The sequence below is a fragment of the Vulpes vulpes genome, chromosome 3, assembly GCF_048418805.1.
Source record: "Vulpes vulpes isolate BD-2025 chromosome 3, VulVul3, whole genome shotgun sequence".
NCBI lineage: Eukaryota > Metazoa > Chordata > Mammalia > Carnivora > Canidae > Vulpes > Vulpes vulpes.
Genome location: NC_132782.1, coordinates 17,242,619 through 17,258,494, shown reverse-complemented (window position 1 = coordinate 17,258,494; position 15,876 = coordinate 17,242,619). Strand labels below are relative to the sequence as shown.

The window sequence follows — 15,876 nt, the reverse complement described above, 5'->3', positions numbered from 1 at the left end:
TTCCCAAGAAAAAGCTAAAAAAATCCATAAGATTCTATCAGTTAACTTAAGACCCATCAAAACACATCTATACACACCCTCATGTGGTCCAATAATCGCACCAGTATCACATTGGGTGTTTATTAAAATGCAGATTCTGAGCTCTGTCCTAGACCTACTGATTCAGAAAACCCAGGTGTGGAGGAAGCTGGAATCTCATTTTTAACAAACGAAATGATTTTTTACACACACTGAAGTTTCTTACATAAATGATTCTTATAAACACCAGACTTTGAGAATCACTGACTGGGCATTTTGTGTCAGGTTTCGTTTCTCACTTTCCACGTGAGAAAATCAAAGAATGGAGATAAATTAATTGGCCAGAGTTCACTGTGAGACCCTGAAAGAGTGGAGATCTTTGAGCCTCTCAAGTCTTGCCTGTCCAGTCTATTGTTCAAACACCCATTGAGCAACACAGCCACATTTAAAAATATATCATCATTGGTTTTTAAAAGTTTAGTGCAAATTCCACCAAAACCAACTTACTCTTTTGACCCTTCAAGATTAAAACACATAATACACATATGGGCCAGAGGCCCATATAAGATATCTTTAAAAACAGGGCTTGATCAGGATGTAAAAGATAGTCTCACATTCTGATAAAATGAAGGTGTTCTTGGCCAAATCCCTGGGATTTGGCTGAAACTGAAAGCCCATTTTCATTTGATAGGGCCTTAGTATAAGGTATATAGCAGGAGAGTCACCAGCTTGCCATTGGTGAAGATTATGTGTCAGGAGGCCATGTCCTTCCCGATGGTTAGGATTCTGGAAGCCAATTCTTATCTCCCCAAAGAGGTCACTGGTTGGGCTGCATGGTTTGGATTTCTCAGAGCTCTTCTTGTTTGTAAGGATACCCTTGGCTTCCACAGTTAGTAATGGCCTTTTTAAAAAGTAACTGGAGAAAGTATGAGGTGGGCATATTTTTCTATTTATCTAAATGGCTACATTCACACCCCTCCTCCCTTTTGGTATTAATCCAAGTGGTTTGATTTTGAATGGCGGTGGGGACTAGAATTTAAGATGGAGGTACACAGACCATTTACTGAGCAAAAACCAGTACCTTCATTCTTCCCCCCAACATTTTATGAAAATTTTCAAACATACAAAAGTGCTTGAAGAATTTTAAGGTAAACAATCAACTACCTAAATTCCACAATTAACATTTTACTATATTTGCTCTTTATTACATTTCTAAACATTTCACCATTCATCTTTCTTTGGCAGGGAGTGTATTTCAAAGTAAGTTTCAAAACTCAGTAAACCCCTCCCCCAAACTTCAACATGCATATTATTAGTTGAATGTCAGTATGTGTTTAAAAGTCCTTTTTTTTTCTTTTTGTATTTTGAGGTAAAATGTACATACTATGACAGGCACAAATCTTAAGCATATCATTTGATGAGTTCTGACAAATGTATACAGCTGTGTAACCAAAGATCTATCAATTTACAGACTATTATCAACACCGCAGCAAGCTCCCTTCCCGGGAAACCCCACCCTCATCTACTGCCTATGGAATTCTGTGATCTGATGCTTCCGCATCATCTGGTGAGGTCAGGGACTAAAATTATTTTAACACTTCCCAAATAGGAAAACTTAGGCCAGAGAGAGGTTAATTATTTTTCTTATATCACATGAATATGACATAAGAACCAGAACCTCAGATCCTGAAGAGTTCCATGCCTTTCCTATTTGACTATATTCCAAAATCTTACTTAAAAACTTCTAAATTAAATTTAAATCAAATTCATGACTTCTGACTGTTTCCAAGCAAACAGACACTTTTTCCATGACTTTCTATCAAGGCAAACCTACAGGAATAGCTAGTATAGAGAAAAAGAAATCATAAATGCATTTTATAAGAGACTAAAAATAATTCACATAGGAAATGCAATTAAGTTTAATTACATTGAATGCTAATATTCCTCCTGCAATCATAAAAACAAATGTTTGAAATATGGTCTAGTGAAAGGAAAAGTCCCTAGTATATTGCACAGCTAAAAATAATCCATTTGCTTAATATTTGAATTTTTATTATTACTCTAAATCTAATACAACCCAGATTTCAAAAAATAATGATTCTGTTCATTCTCCAATTTTCTACTCATGCAAGCAGTCAGTAACGTCTAAGAATATTCTTAGGATAAGTGAAAACTTCCAATAAACAGCATCTTTTCTTGTATTTGTTTAATAACTGCTGTCACTCTTTTTGTAAGCAGCAATCACAAGATGTCAAACAAATTCTGCCTTGACTGTGGGTACTGATAGATGTCTTTGCTTGTTTTTATTAAAAACAAAAAATTTTCCCTGCATTAATTACCAACATCGGAGAAGTGGGGCACTGCAGGGATGTTCACCAGCCTCTGGGCAAGCAGAGATGCAACACAGAAAACCACAGAGCAAACTTGAATACCCAAATACCGGAACACATTTTTCTTAAGCTCCCTTGGGGACGCAGGGACTCAAAGTCTTAGATTCCCTTGAAGGGAAAAAGCAGGAGCTTGCATGGGGGCAGGGTGGGATCATGTTTATCAGTCACAACAGTTCATCTGGGCCTGGATCCAGGTAGTCTGCATGTCTAAATTTGATGAACTATAGGCGCCACCAGGTAACAGTAGTGGTCAGGGAGCTTGCCAGGAACCTGTAACTCAAAACTGAAAAATGAAATTAAAAGACTACTTTGGCCAGGCAATTTCTTTCTTCAGGATGCAATAACTGCAAACTACAAAGTTGGAAGAACAGACAATTCTTTGTATGTTTTAAAATTTTGCCTCCCGAATGTGACACAACATCTGGGCCAGAAAAATATACACAGATATTTCCAAACTTGCATGTTAATAACAAACTGTCATGTTTCTGCAGAACCTCCCCTTCTCTTCCTCCTTTCTTCTTTCTCTTCTCCACATTCTGCATGGGGGCTTGGCCTATGGCAGGGAGCCAAGGCCGGCAGAGAGGTCTCGGGAGTATCCGGAGGGCAGGTACGAGGGGCAATGGTGGCAGAGCAGAGGCCTGACCCTGTCCTGTCAATAAACCTTAACCCCGACCTGCCAGGCCCCTGAGCCAGCTCTTCTCTGTCTAGCCTCTTTTCTAATTGCTCTAAAAATGACTCTTCATTTAAAAGTACCTTTGTGTAAACACCCCACAGGAACTGACAGTCATCAGAATTACCACACAGTTCTAGTATTTGAGGAGAGCAAGAAGTCTTTCATTGTGGTAGGACTTTGCAAACAGTTTCAACTGCTGTGCAAAACAATGCTCATCACTCTTTTAGCTAACTCGGCAGGTGACATTAATTTGACTTTTAAGATTGTTTACAGTGAAATGCTAGATCTTTTGATTAAGTTATTTGAAAGTAAAGATGGATAAGAGATTTTCCCCCATAGAATCAGCCTGATTCTTTTTCTTCTGAGCACCCCTGAGAGGTAAGTAAAGCTAAAGGCCTGCGCTTCCTCATCCATGCGGTGAAGCTTTCCTATAATCCTGAAAGGACCAATGCTTTTTACCTAATTATGAAAATCCAAAAAAAATTTTTAAATGGGGAAGTGGGGAGATAAGAAAAGAGGTTTTGGATAAAGTTTTTTTTTTTAAATAATAAAATTAAATCAGTTTTGTAAATTAGTATAAAACAAACTTCTCTTTACTGGTTTGTGGTTTCTTTTTCCCTTTTTCTTTATAGTAATAAAAAATTTATATCACATAATTTACCTAGGACTCCTTAGCATTGATTTCCTAAATTATTTCTCTTCCAAGGGCATAATGGGAAAGCCAGTTATTGTCCATTTTATAAAAGGAAACCAGACTTGAATTTTGCAAATCTTCAGCTCTCTTCTGATTGGGTACAGGTTAAAGTCTGCCTTTTAAAGTATAGCTTATTTAAATACCTCCAATTAAGTAAATTATTATCTCTAGTAATTTATTACTAAGTCCCGACAAAAATAAAAGAAGCCCCCCCCTTTCCATTTTCTCCATAGTATTTATCACCTTCTAAAATACTCTGTGATTTACTTATTTGTTTATTGCTTGCCAATGCAAGCTACTTGAGGGTAGGGATCGTTGCCTGTTTTGTTCATTGATGCACTCCAAAGGACTAGAACAGTATCTGGTACATAACAAGCCCTCAATAAACAGTCTTAGAATTAATGAATAAAAAGTTGAACAGATTAAGGAAACACTCTGAAATAAGGGTATTTATCTTACTTCTACTTAACAACCTTACCCTGTATTTCAGTATAATAAGCTGTCTTATTTATTATGCTAAAGAAGATAAAAAAAATTAAAAAAATAAAGAAGATCACATATGCTTTTTTTTTTCATCAACAACCCAAAAGTTGTATCCTCCCTCTACAACACCAGTTAAAATGCAAGAAGAGGGGATCCCTGGGTGGCGCAGTGGTTTGGCGCCTGCCTTTGGCCCAGGGCGCGATCCTGGAGACCCGGGATCGAATCCCACATCGGGCTCCCGGTGCATGGAGCCTGCTTCTCCCTCTACCTGTGTCTCTGCCTCTCTCTCTCTCTCTGTGTGACTATCATAAATAAATAAAAAAAAAAAAAATGCAAGAAGAAAAAGGTTTGGGAAAAAAAAAAAGAGAGAGAGAGAGAGAGAGAAAAAGGTTTGGTATTTCAGAGTTGAAGTAGACCTTAGAAACCACTTAAAATTGAGGTCTGAGCCTACAGAATCCCCCAAGGAGCTTGTTGAGCATGCAGATTTCCAGACCCCACTCCACACCTACTAGCAAGGAGTCCCTATGTTCAAGTACTTTACCATCTAGAAGGAAAAAATAGATAAAACTGCTTAACCCATGGCTGTGATCAGGATGCTGTTGGAAACAGGAGGTGGTGCATATAAATCAAAGTATACTGGAGCTGAATTCTAAAGTATGAGCAGAAATGCATTAGAGGAACATCAGTGGTGGTATACACATTTCACATAGAAAGTAGTCTTTGGGGCAGCCCAAGTGGTTCCGCGGTTTAGCGCTGCCTTAGGCCCAGGGCGTGATCCTGGGGACCCCGGATTGAGTCCCATGTCAGGCTTCCTGCATGGAGCCTGTTTCTCCCTCTGCCTATGTCTCTGCCTCTCTCCCTCTCTGTGTCTCTCATGAATAAATTAAAAATCTTAAAAAAAAAAAAAAAGAAAGAAAGAAAGTAGTCTTTGTAAAATCTATAGGTGCTATGGCTTGAGGGAAGAATGTCCATCACAAGATAAGAGAAAGTGGCTGAGGGTCAAAATACAAAGAACTTTGTATTCTAAAATAAGGAGTTTAAGTTTTACCTTAAAAACTGGAGGAGGGATCCCTGGGTGGCGCAGCGGTTTGGCGCTTGTCTTTGGCCCAGGGCGCGATCCTGGAGACCCGGGATCGAATCCCACATCGGGCTCCCAGTGCAGGGAGCCTGCTTCTCCCTCTGCCTGTGTCTTTGCCTCTCTCTCTCTCTCTCTGTGTGACTATCATAAATAAATAAAAATTTAAAAAAAAAAAAACTGGAGGAAGACAGGGGCTTCTGGATGGCTCAGTCAGTTAAGCATCTAACTCTTGATTTCTGCTCAGGTCATGATCTCAGGGTCATAGGATCAATCTCCACGTTGGACTCTGCACTCATTGTGGAGTCTCCTTGAGATTCTCTCTCTCCCCCTCTCCCTCTGCCCCACCCCTGCTTGTGCATGCACTCTCTCTCTCTCTCTCTCAATAAACAAAATCTTAAAAAAAAAAAAGTGGGGAAAGACATTAAAGCCTTGAACAAAGAAAAGTTATGATCATATTTAGATTTTAGAAATATCTGGAAAATGGATTGATTAGGGTGGGCTGGGGTTAGGGGTAAGGAGATAAAAAGGCTATTGCAGTACAGAAGGGGACAAGTGATGTAGCCCTGACTGGGAAGTCACCCAGGAGACAGTCACTACAGCATCCACAGTGGCTGTGTGAAATGCATAAGATGGAGAAGTCTAGAAATTGCTGATTCCCTTTGTTCTCCCCCCAGGTTTCTGGTCTAGGACCTTGGGTAAATGCTGGAGTTACTAACCCAAACAAACAGGGAAGAGAGGAAGAAGAGCAGACTTTTTGGGCTAAGATGAGAATGTCCATTTTGGACATGCTGACATTGCAGTGGTTCTCAAAGTGTGCTTCTTCCGACTAGCTCCATTAGCATCACCTGGGAAATCATCAGAACTGCAAATGTTCAGAGGCACCTGAGGGGTTCCATCAGTTAAGCATCCAACACTTGATTTTGGCTCAGGTCTTGAGATCGAACCTTGAGTCAGTCTCCACACTGGGCATGGAGTCTGCTTAAGGTTTTCTCTCCCTCTTCCTCTGGCCCTCCCCTTGCCTCTCTCTTAAAAAAAAAAAAAAAAAAAGGAAAGAAAGAAGAAAGAAAAAATACAAATTTCAGGAATTGGGTGGAGGTCAGCTATCTTTAAACAAGCCCTCCAGGTTATTCTAATATATATTGAAGTTTAAAACCACTGGCATATGGATCCCTGGGTGGCTCAGCAGTTTAGCACCTGCCTTTGGCCCAGGGCATGATCCTGGAGTCCCAGGATCGAGTCCCATGTCGGGCTCCCTGCATGGAGCCTGCTTCTCCCTCTGCCTGTATCTCTCCCTCTGTGTGTGTGTATCTCATGAATAAATAAATAAAATCTTAAAAAAAAAAAAAAACTAGAAAAACAAAGCAAAAAAAAAAAAAAAAAAAACTACTGGCATAGCCTAATCTCTAACTCCAAAGGACAGTTAGCTTTGGGGAATAAATAGATGATAGATAGATAGATAGATAGATAGGAAGGAAGGAAGGAAGGGAAGGAGTCTAAAGCCTAAAGTCAACTAAGAGACATGCCTAGGGTCACATGATAAGTTACAACCAGAGCTAAAGTTACCACTAAAGTTATCATTCCTCATACAGTCTCCTGTTTGCTACCTCTGCACCACATGCAAGTGTCTTATAAGTGAGCTTCTTAAAGGTTTCTAATACAATTTATCTTATTTGTTGTACCTTAATATAAACAAGCTATCCTTCAAACTCTGACTGCAATTTATTACTGGAATTCTTGCATTCTCATAAATGTGTCATCTGTGGCATGAAAGGTCCTTATTTCCCACATGCACATATTTTCTAATAACCTTTTTGCTTTTCTGTTTTGGTATCTTAATCATCACAGTAGGTCATATGCCTCCTTTCTTAATAAGCAGACACAAATTTATAGGTCTCAATTCTATCCACTATCCTGAATCATCTCATTCCAAACATCATGTTCAAGTGCATCTCCCCCACGGGACACTTTCTCATATTCAATGACACTAGGACCATTTACAGGCTCTCTTCAATGTTGGGAAAAAGTTATTTATAGCAAGGTTCTCTTTTTTTTTTTCTTAAGTTTTCATTTAGATTCCAGTTAGTTAACATACAGTATGATATTAGTTTCAGGTGTACAATGTATGGAAATACATCCCCCAGGGCTCAACACAAGTACAGTGGCTTCTCAATTAAATTTCTATTTTTTTGCATAAAAAACTCTGAATTTTCCCCTGGAGGTTTTTTATACTCCCTTCTAATTAATACCTTATCTTATCTTGGGCTAATATTAAAAGGTTCTCCCTTATATCCAAGTTTTTTTTAATATCCAAGTATTAATGCTACTCTTGGCAACATGACTAAATTTCACTCATTTAGTAAATAGTTATTTAATTCTAACCCTTTTGTATAGTTACTGGGGAGGAAGAGATGTGGTTAGGAATTAATTATACATGTTTCCTGCCCTAGGAGTCTCGATAATCCAGTAGCATGCCAAGGTTAGTGTGAAAACCATTACAAATATAACAGCTCATGATTCACAGTAAGAAAAGAAGGAAAGATGGGACTCATCCCGTCTCATTCCATCCATTCTCATCCCATTCCAACCTCTTTCTAAGAGGTCTTCTGTACTGCATAGACTGGATGGCTAAACACTATTTCCCAGACTTCTCTACATAGAAGTTCTACATGTGAATTTTGCTCTACCAATTAGATGTACTCATGGGAAATCTGAAGGAGAAAGTGTGATGAAGACCTTATTCCTGTTGCTTCGGCTACTCTTTTTTCTGCTGGGGACCATACTTGTGGAAATTTTTGTTTTTTCTGAACTGCATTCTCCTGTCCCATATTAGCTTTGTGAATATTGAGAAGAAGCTGGAAGTGGTGGCAGCTTAGCTGCCCTGGCAGGCTAGTTCCACCTGCTTCCTTGGTGGGTCAGTTCAGGGGAGCTTTTCCTTAGTTGTTCCTGCAGGCCCAGCCTATAGGCTCTTTCTTTAATCTCCTAACAATTAGGAACATTCAATTACTACATTAAAGGCATTTCTACTTGAAGTAGCTAGAGTGACCTCAGTTTTCTGCAACTTAACTCCACTGGTGAGATTCTGCCAATATTGGTGGAAAAAAGGAAGGGAAGGTGGAAGGGAGGCAAATACATAAGATCACAACTATTAGGGAAGATCAAGAGAGGCTCTATAGAGGAGGTGGTGCTTGATACAGTCATTGATATATAGATGGTATTTTGACAAAAATGAAAGGGAAGGGAACAGCACACTAGACTGAAGGTAAAGTGTGAGCAAAAATATAGAGTTATGAAAGCCCAGGGTACATTAAGGGTTGGGTGGTCTGGTTTTTGCTAAAATATTGGTATGTTTATTTGGAAGAGTAAAATAAGACCATACTCTGAAAGATTTAAAGTGCTTAGGGTAAAGAGTTTAGATTTAATTCAGCATATTATTAAAGCTCTTGAGTAGGGGAAATGCCAATATTAGAAATGACTTCTTAGGGAATTTAAAAGGGTAACAAAGATTGGAATGGGAATAAGGAATGGTACAATTAGGAGGCTATTACAAGAGGATGGATGAGAAGTAGTGAGGGATTAAACCTCTGTAATTGAGGCAATGTAAGAAAGGGGATGGACAACAAGAGACTGCAGAGGTATAATTCACAGAACTTGACAACTGATTAACTATATACAGATTAGGAAGGAGTAGTCAAAGATGTCTCCGAGGACCATGGTGCCATTAACAGAAAGAGGGAGCATGGGGTGGCGGGATGAGTTGGTTCTGGTCTGGGGAAGACTTAATTTGGCTTTGGATTTACTGAATGTGAAGCAGCAGCAGGACCTTATGTGAGGGTGTCTAGAGAGCACTTGAAAAGGCAAGTTTAGTACTGAGAAGTCAACCATATTGAATCTGGAAACTTACCTCAACATCTGATGACACTTTAACTAAAGCATTAACTAAAAAGTAACTATAAAGGCTTCCTACTCTTCTAGCTACTCCTCAGCCTCTTTTGCAGGCTTCCCTTCCCTGATCATCCCTTATAAATCAGTTTTCCTTAGGGGTCCACTCCTCTTCTTGACAATCTACCACCTTCCCCTAGGGAGCTTATATTGTCACCACATGTTCATGACTTCCAAATCCGTATCTATAAACCAGATGCCTCCCTAGAACTCCTCTTATCTGATTGTATCCTCTGCTTACTAGAATTTCTACTTAGCTGTCTCCAGGCACTTCACACTCAACATGTCCCAAGTTAGACTGATCATATTCTCCTCCAAACCTGGTCCCTACTCCAGTGTTCCCAATGAATGGCACCATAATCCATTCAACTGCCCAAACCTGGAGCTGGAAATCAGGGGGTCACCCACAAATTTTCCAACAGTGTTGATAGAACACTGTTCCCAAATCCAATCAATAACCAATTTGTGAGTCTACCACACAAATATCTGCTAAAACCATTTACTTCTCTCCACTCCCACTACCCTGCTCCAGACCACTATAATCTTGTACCGTAAGCAGTTACAACTACGTCTCTACTGTTCTCTGTTTCTAGAGTTATCATCCTGCAAATCATTCTCCTTCCTGAAAGCCAGTGGGATCTTTATACTATGCAAATTTGAACATGTCACTCCCTTGTTTATGATTTTTCACTTGACTTCCTAACTGCTGTATAGACAAAACCTAAACATCATACTTGTGTTGGTTAGCTTTTGCTTTGTCAAAGTACCCCAAAAGTTAGTGCCTTAAAACAACAAACTTTTTAAAATTTCTCATGACTCTGTGGGTTGGCCGAGCAGTTCTTCTGGTCTGAGCAAGTTCAGCTGATCTCTGTGGCAATCAGCTAAGGGCTATGCTGAGACTGAGATGGCCTCATTTCCAAGTCTGAAGGTTGGCTCAGCATTAGCTGGGAAATGGTGAAGAATCAACCATGTGTCTCTCATCATCCAACAGGTGAACTTGGTGTCATTCATATATGGTGGTCAGAGGGTTCCCAAGTAAGCTCCAATATATGAGTACTTTTCAAGCTGCTGCTTACATCATCCCATTGGCCAAAGGACTTACATGGCCAAGCCATATTCAAAGGGTAGAGAAACAGAGTTGACCCTTTGATAGGAAGGTCTTTGAAGTCATACAACAAAATAACATACATATAGAAAGGGGAAGAATTTGTAGCCTTTTGTAATCTACCCTATAAATGCACTTTACAAACTTCTTAAGATCTGGATCTGATTACGGGTTATGCTTTACCACTTAAAACCTGACCCCTGTAGCAAGACTCTTTCCCTTCTAGGTCTTTGTACACATTGTTCCTCTATCTTGAATACTTTTTTGCTTCACTATCATTTATCTTTCAGGTCTCCTCTTAAATATCACCTTCTTTAAGAAGTCTGCTTTGATCCCCTAAGACTGGGGTAGGCCCCACTCCACAGTCCTTCTGCTGTGCTTCACAGACTATGTGCTTCACCCTATCACAGCACTTAAGAGGTATAATGCCAATACCCTCACATCTGTCTACAATCTCCATTAGATTACAAGCTTCCTGAAAGCAGGGACTAGGTCTTCTTTATCACTGAAGCCCCATGCACATTAAGTAATTCATAGATTTCTGACCAATGAAATTACTAGTTATGAAGTATTCAGGCAAAACAAAGTAAAGAAATAGAGAATAAGGAAAATGGACAAAATGTGATTCATGAGTAAATCAGTTTTCAAAGATTAACATGGTGGGGGCACCTGAGCTACTGCTCAGTCAGCTGAGCATCCAACTCTTGGTTTTAGCTCAGGTCTTGATCTCATGGGTCATGAGATCGAGCCCCAAGTCAGCTCCATGCCCGGTGCAGAGTCTGCTTGAGATCCTCTCCCTCTGCCCCTTCCTCTACTCATGCACTTGTATGCACTCTTTCTCTCTCAAATCAATGAATAAATTTTTTGAAGACAAGCAAAAACCCAAAGATTAATACTGTTATCCTACCCAGAATTTAACAGAAAAATAGAAATATTTGCAGAAAAACTTGAGACCCCTTAGTTTTCATCATGTCAGAGGTGGTAAGACCCTGAGAACCATTTAATGAGTCTGATACTTGTCACTGGGTAAAGGAAAAAGATGCCAAATTAGATGAGGGTTACCTCTACAAGAGAAATGATGAAACTGAAGTAAAATTAAACAAAGTCTGGCACATACCAGGGCAATATTTCTGGCCAAAATGCACCAAAATTCCTTTCAGGAATCAGTAAAGAGGGGTGCCTGGGTGGTTCAGTTAAATGGCTGCCTTTGGCTCGGGTCATGATCTCAGGGTTCTGGGATGGAGCCCCACATCAGGTTTCCTGCTCAGTGGGGAGTCTGCTTCTCCCTTTGCCCTCTCCTCCCCCCAACTCATCCCCTCTCTCAAATAAGTAACTAACTAACTAAATAAATTAATATTTTTTTTAAAAAGTCAATAGAGATGGTGAACTGAACATGCATCACCTACTTTTACTGCTTCTCTTATAAATTAATGCATGAACTTATAAGACCAGAGGGAATAGGAGAGCAGATGATGGTGGTGTAAGAAGGTTGGATGCTGAAAAGCAGATGATGAGAGGTAGAAGACTTAATGGAAGCAAGAAAACTGAATCCTGTTTAGGTTGTGGAGAGCAGTGAGAATTCCCAGGAGTCAACTGATGGCACTAGGTTTCTCTAGATACAAGGTTGAAGCAGAACTAAAATAAGGAAGAGTGGGGTATCCCTGGGTGGCTTAGTGGTTTGGTGCCTGCCTTGGGCTCGGGGCGTGGTCCTGGGGTCCCGGGGTCGGGTTCCATGTCGTGCTCCCGGCGTGGGGTCTGCTTCTCCCTCTGCCTGTGTCTCTGTCTCTGTCTCTCTTTCTCTGTGTCTTTCGTGAATGAATAGGTAAAATCTTTAAATAAAAAAAAATAAGGAAGAGTGGCTGAAAAATCTGTTTTAATTTAGACATAGCTTAATCTCCAGATCTCAGACTCTACAACATGGAGTGACCAACTCCCAACACCACCATTTTGGCAGAAGAATTATTCTCAGGAGAGAGTAAAACAGAAGGTCTCTGGCTGGGGAGCACCAGGAACATTTAAGGGTGGGGTGCTATAATATACTCAAGTATACTGTTGACTTAATCCCCTATATTCATACTTGGGTGCTGAGACCCACTCCTCCTTACCATATAGCCCTCCCACCTATCTTCCAGAATATTGACAGGCAGGCAGGAGATTAGTAGAACCTGCTCTGGAGACTCTGAATAGCCTAGAAAAAATGACCTGAAGATACTGACTCCAGATATTGATTCCCCAGGATAATGGCCAACCAGATCACTCCAGAGCTCAGAGCTGACCCAACCCCCACCACTTGCTAAGAGCTTCCACTCAATTTGTCTTGTTTTTACTTTTTATTTTGAAATAATTTTAGACTTACAGAAAATAGTTCAAAGGGAAACAAAAGTAGAGAGAGTTCCTATACATCTTTCATCCAGTTTAATGTTAGTTTAATGTTAACATTTTATTTAACCATAGTTTTATCATCAAAACCAGGAAATTAACATTGCACCTAAAATATGGATAGTTAACAACTAATTATTATATATAATACTAAACATAACTAACTAAAGTATAGATCTTATTTGAATTTCACCAGTTTTTCCACTAATACCCTTTTTTCTCTTCTAGGATCCAATTCAGTATTCTACAATGTAATTGGTTATTAAGTCTCTCTAATCTTTTAAATCTTGGAGAGTTTCTCAGGCTTTCTAAGGCTTTTCCTTGTCTTTTATGACCCCACTTAGCTTTTGAAATCCCCTGCTCATATAGAAGAAAATGGTGGATTTCTAGATATTTGAGAAACTCTCTACTATAGAATATAAACACCACAAAAACAAAAAGAAACAAGGAAGGAAGGAAGGAAGGAAGGAAGGAAGGAAGGAAGGAAGGAAGGAAGGAAAAAAACAAAGGAAACAGGATACACAGAGAAGAAAATTTCTAGAAAACTCTTTCTTTAAAAGATTTTATTTATGAGAGAGAGAGAGAGAGCACAAGCAGGGGGAGCAGCAAAGGGAGAGGGAGAAGAAGATTCCCCAACTAAGCAGGGAGCCTGAGGCAGGGCTTGATCCCAGGACTCTGGGATGATGGCCAAGGCAAACACTTAACCAACAGAACCACCTATGCGCCCCTAGAAAACAATATTAATAACATGCTCAAGAAAAATACGGCAACCATGAAACAAGAACAGAATACTATTTAAATACTATTTAAAATACTAGAATACTGGGCAGCTGGGTGGTTTGGTGCCTGCCTTCGGCCCAGGGTGTGATTCTAGAAACCCAGGATCGAATCCCACATCGGGCTCCCTGAGTGGAGCCTGCTTCTCCCGCTGCCTGTGTCTCTGCCTCTCTCTCTCTCTCTCTGTGTCTCTCTCATGAATAATAAAGAAAATCTTTAAAATAATAATAATAATTTTTTTAAAAATACTAGAATACTATTTAAAAAATTCTCAGGCACACAGACAGACTCTTAGAGATTAAAAATAGTACAACAAAACCCATAAAACCTCAGTTGAAGGGGCAGAGAATATACCTCAGCAACTCTCCTGGAAGGCCAAAGTCCAGATAGGAGCTGGGCATTAAAAGAATCACCGCACAAATGAACATATGATTTTAAAATGTGATATAGGTTATAAAGGAGAAGCCTGGACCACCACATTGAGAGAATATACTAGAGGGTAGAGTGTGGGGGTGGTAGAGAGGGTCAGGAAATCCCTCTGATGAAGCTAAGACCTCAAGAATGAGCAGGCATTAGCCAGATAAGAGTGGGGAAAGAACAGCTCAGCAGTGAACAGCATATGCAGAGATCCTAAGGAGGCAACGGTTTAGGAAATTAGAACACATGAAAAGCAGGCCAGTAGACAGGAATGGAGGGACTAGAGAGCTGGGATGATAAGATAGGGCCGGCCAGTGGGCATTAGAGGTCAGGATTTTCATGGTAGTGAAATGGGAAGCCAACAAGAGGTTCTAAGGGGGAGTGAAATGATCCAGTGTGTTTATGTGTTTATTTTTTAAAGATTTTCAGTTTAAGTAATCTCTATACCCAATGTGGGGCTCGAATTTACAACCCCAATTAAGAGGCACATGCTCTACCAACTGAGCCAGCCAGGAGACCCCGGGAGTGCTTTGTAACAGGCCACTTGACTGCAGTGTGGAGGTAGTTGAATGACTATCACAGTTCCTCTCATTTTATGGATGTATCATAATTTTCTTAATCATTCCTCTATTTTATTGGACATTTAGAGTATTTTCAGTTCTTTGCTAATATAAGCAATACTGTAAAAGACATCCTTGAAACTAAATTTTTGCCAACATCTCTGGTTATTTTTCTGAATACAGGTTTCTAGAAGTATAATTAAATAATTGAGTTAAAAGTCATGAAATTTTCTGGCTATTTTTTAAAATTGTTTTTTGAAAATAAAGATTTTGATTATTAAAAATGAAGAATTGGACAGCCTGGGTGGCTCAGCGGTTTAGCACCACCTTTGGCCCAGGGCGTGATCCTGGAGACCCGGGATGGAGTCCCACGTCTGGCTCCCTGCATGGAGCCTGCTTCTCCCTCTGGGTGTGTCTCTGCCTCTCTCTCTCTGTCTCTCTCCCTCCGTGTCTCTCATGAATAAATAAAATCTTAAAAAAAAAAAAAAAAAGAAGAAGACTATACTTCACAAAATGGGTATCTCTCCACCTATTAGGTTAATGATATCAACAGAAGAATAAGAGATGAAAAACTTGTACTTATATGTAAAAAATACCCCACTTACTTGTTTCTTAAAAATGGTAAGCGCTTACATCATCAAAATCAATACTTTCCAACTTCTTGCTTGGGATAAGCCACATTTTAAAAAACCAACCTGACAGCAAGCAGGCTGTGCTTTGGAATCAAATGACTATATATTTGGGACATCCTAAAATAGTCTGGATGTAATGTGATCTTCCAAGGGTTTATCTATTTGTGGTTTTACTTTTTTATAACAACACAGGTTTTTGGTGTTCTTAAAAAATATACTCACAAATCTGAAAGAAATGCTTTGTCAGACCATGTTTCCCCATGACATGTGTGGTCCTGCTTCTGCCAAACAGAGCTGTTGTTTTGCTCTCCCCCACTTTCTCTTCTATTCTTTCACACGTGGCCTCTTTCACAAGCAAATTTACCTCTTGAATCTCATCTGAGCAAGTGGCATCACCAAACACCGACTCCTTTCATCTTTTTACCTTCTTCCCACTGTCTCTAGCACACATACCTCCTCACCTTCAAGTTCTTACATATTTATTTTCTCTTCTGGGATGTGAATCTTTCCCTCTTTTTCTCCCACATCCCTTCACCCTCACTTTCAGCTTCCCTTGGATTCCTTGGCCCTCTCACCTCTCCTCTCACACACTGGAATAACTCCTGCCCCGGGTCCTCTTCAGGGAAGGACTGTTGGTCAGGAAATATCTGCCGAAGTGGCTGAGGGAATAATTGGGGCAAGGGTGGGGGTGCAGATGCGTGGATGCTGGGCATGAGGGGACCAGGTGGCCA

The 15,876-nt window shown here is 39.9% G+C and overlaps 2 protein-coding genes across 4 annotated transcripts in view; one reads left to right on the top strand and one right to left on the bottom strand.

Annotated features, from left to right (window-relative positions):
* The window catches only part of SLC25A12 (solute carrier family 25 member 12), a 300,020-nt gene that overhangs the window by 61,080 nt on the left and 223,064 nt on the right, over nucleotides 1–15,876 (top strand). The window lies entirely within an intron of this gene.
* Nucleotides 1–15,876, bottom strand: part of METAP1D (methionyl aminopeptidase type 1D, mitochondrial) — an 88,594-nt gene that overhangs the window by 47,816 nt on the left and 24,902 nt on the right. The gene's annotated exons all lie outside the window — the stretch shown is intronic.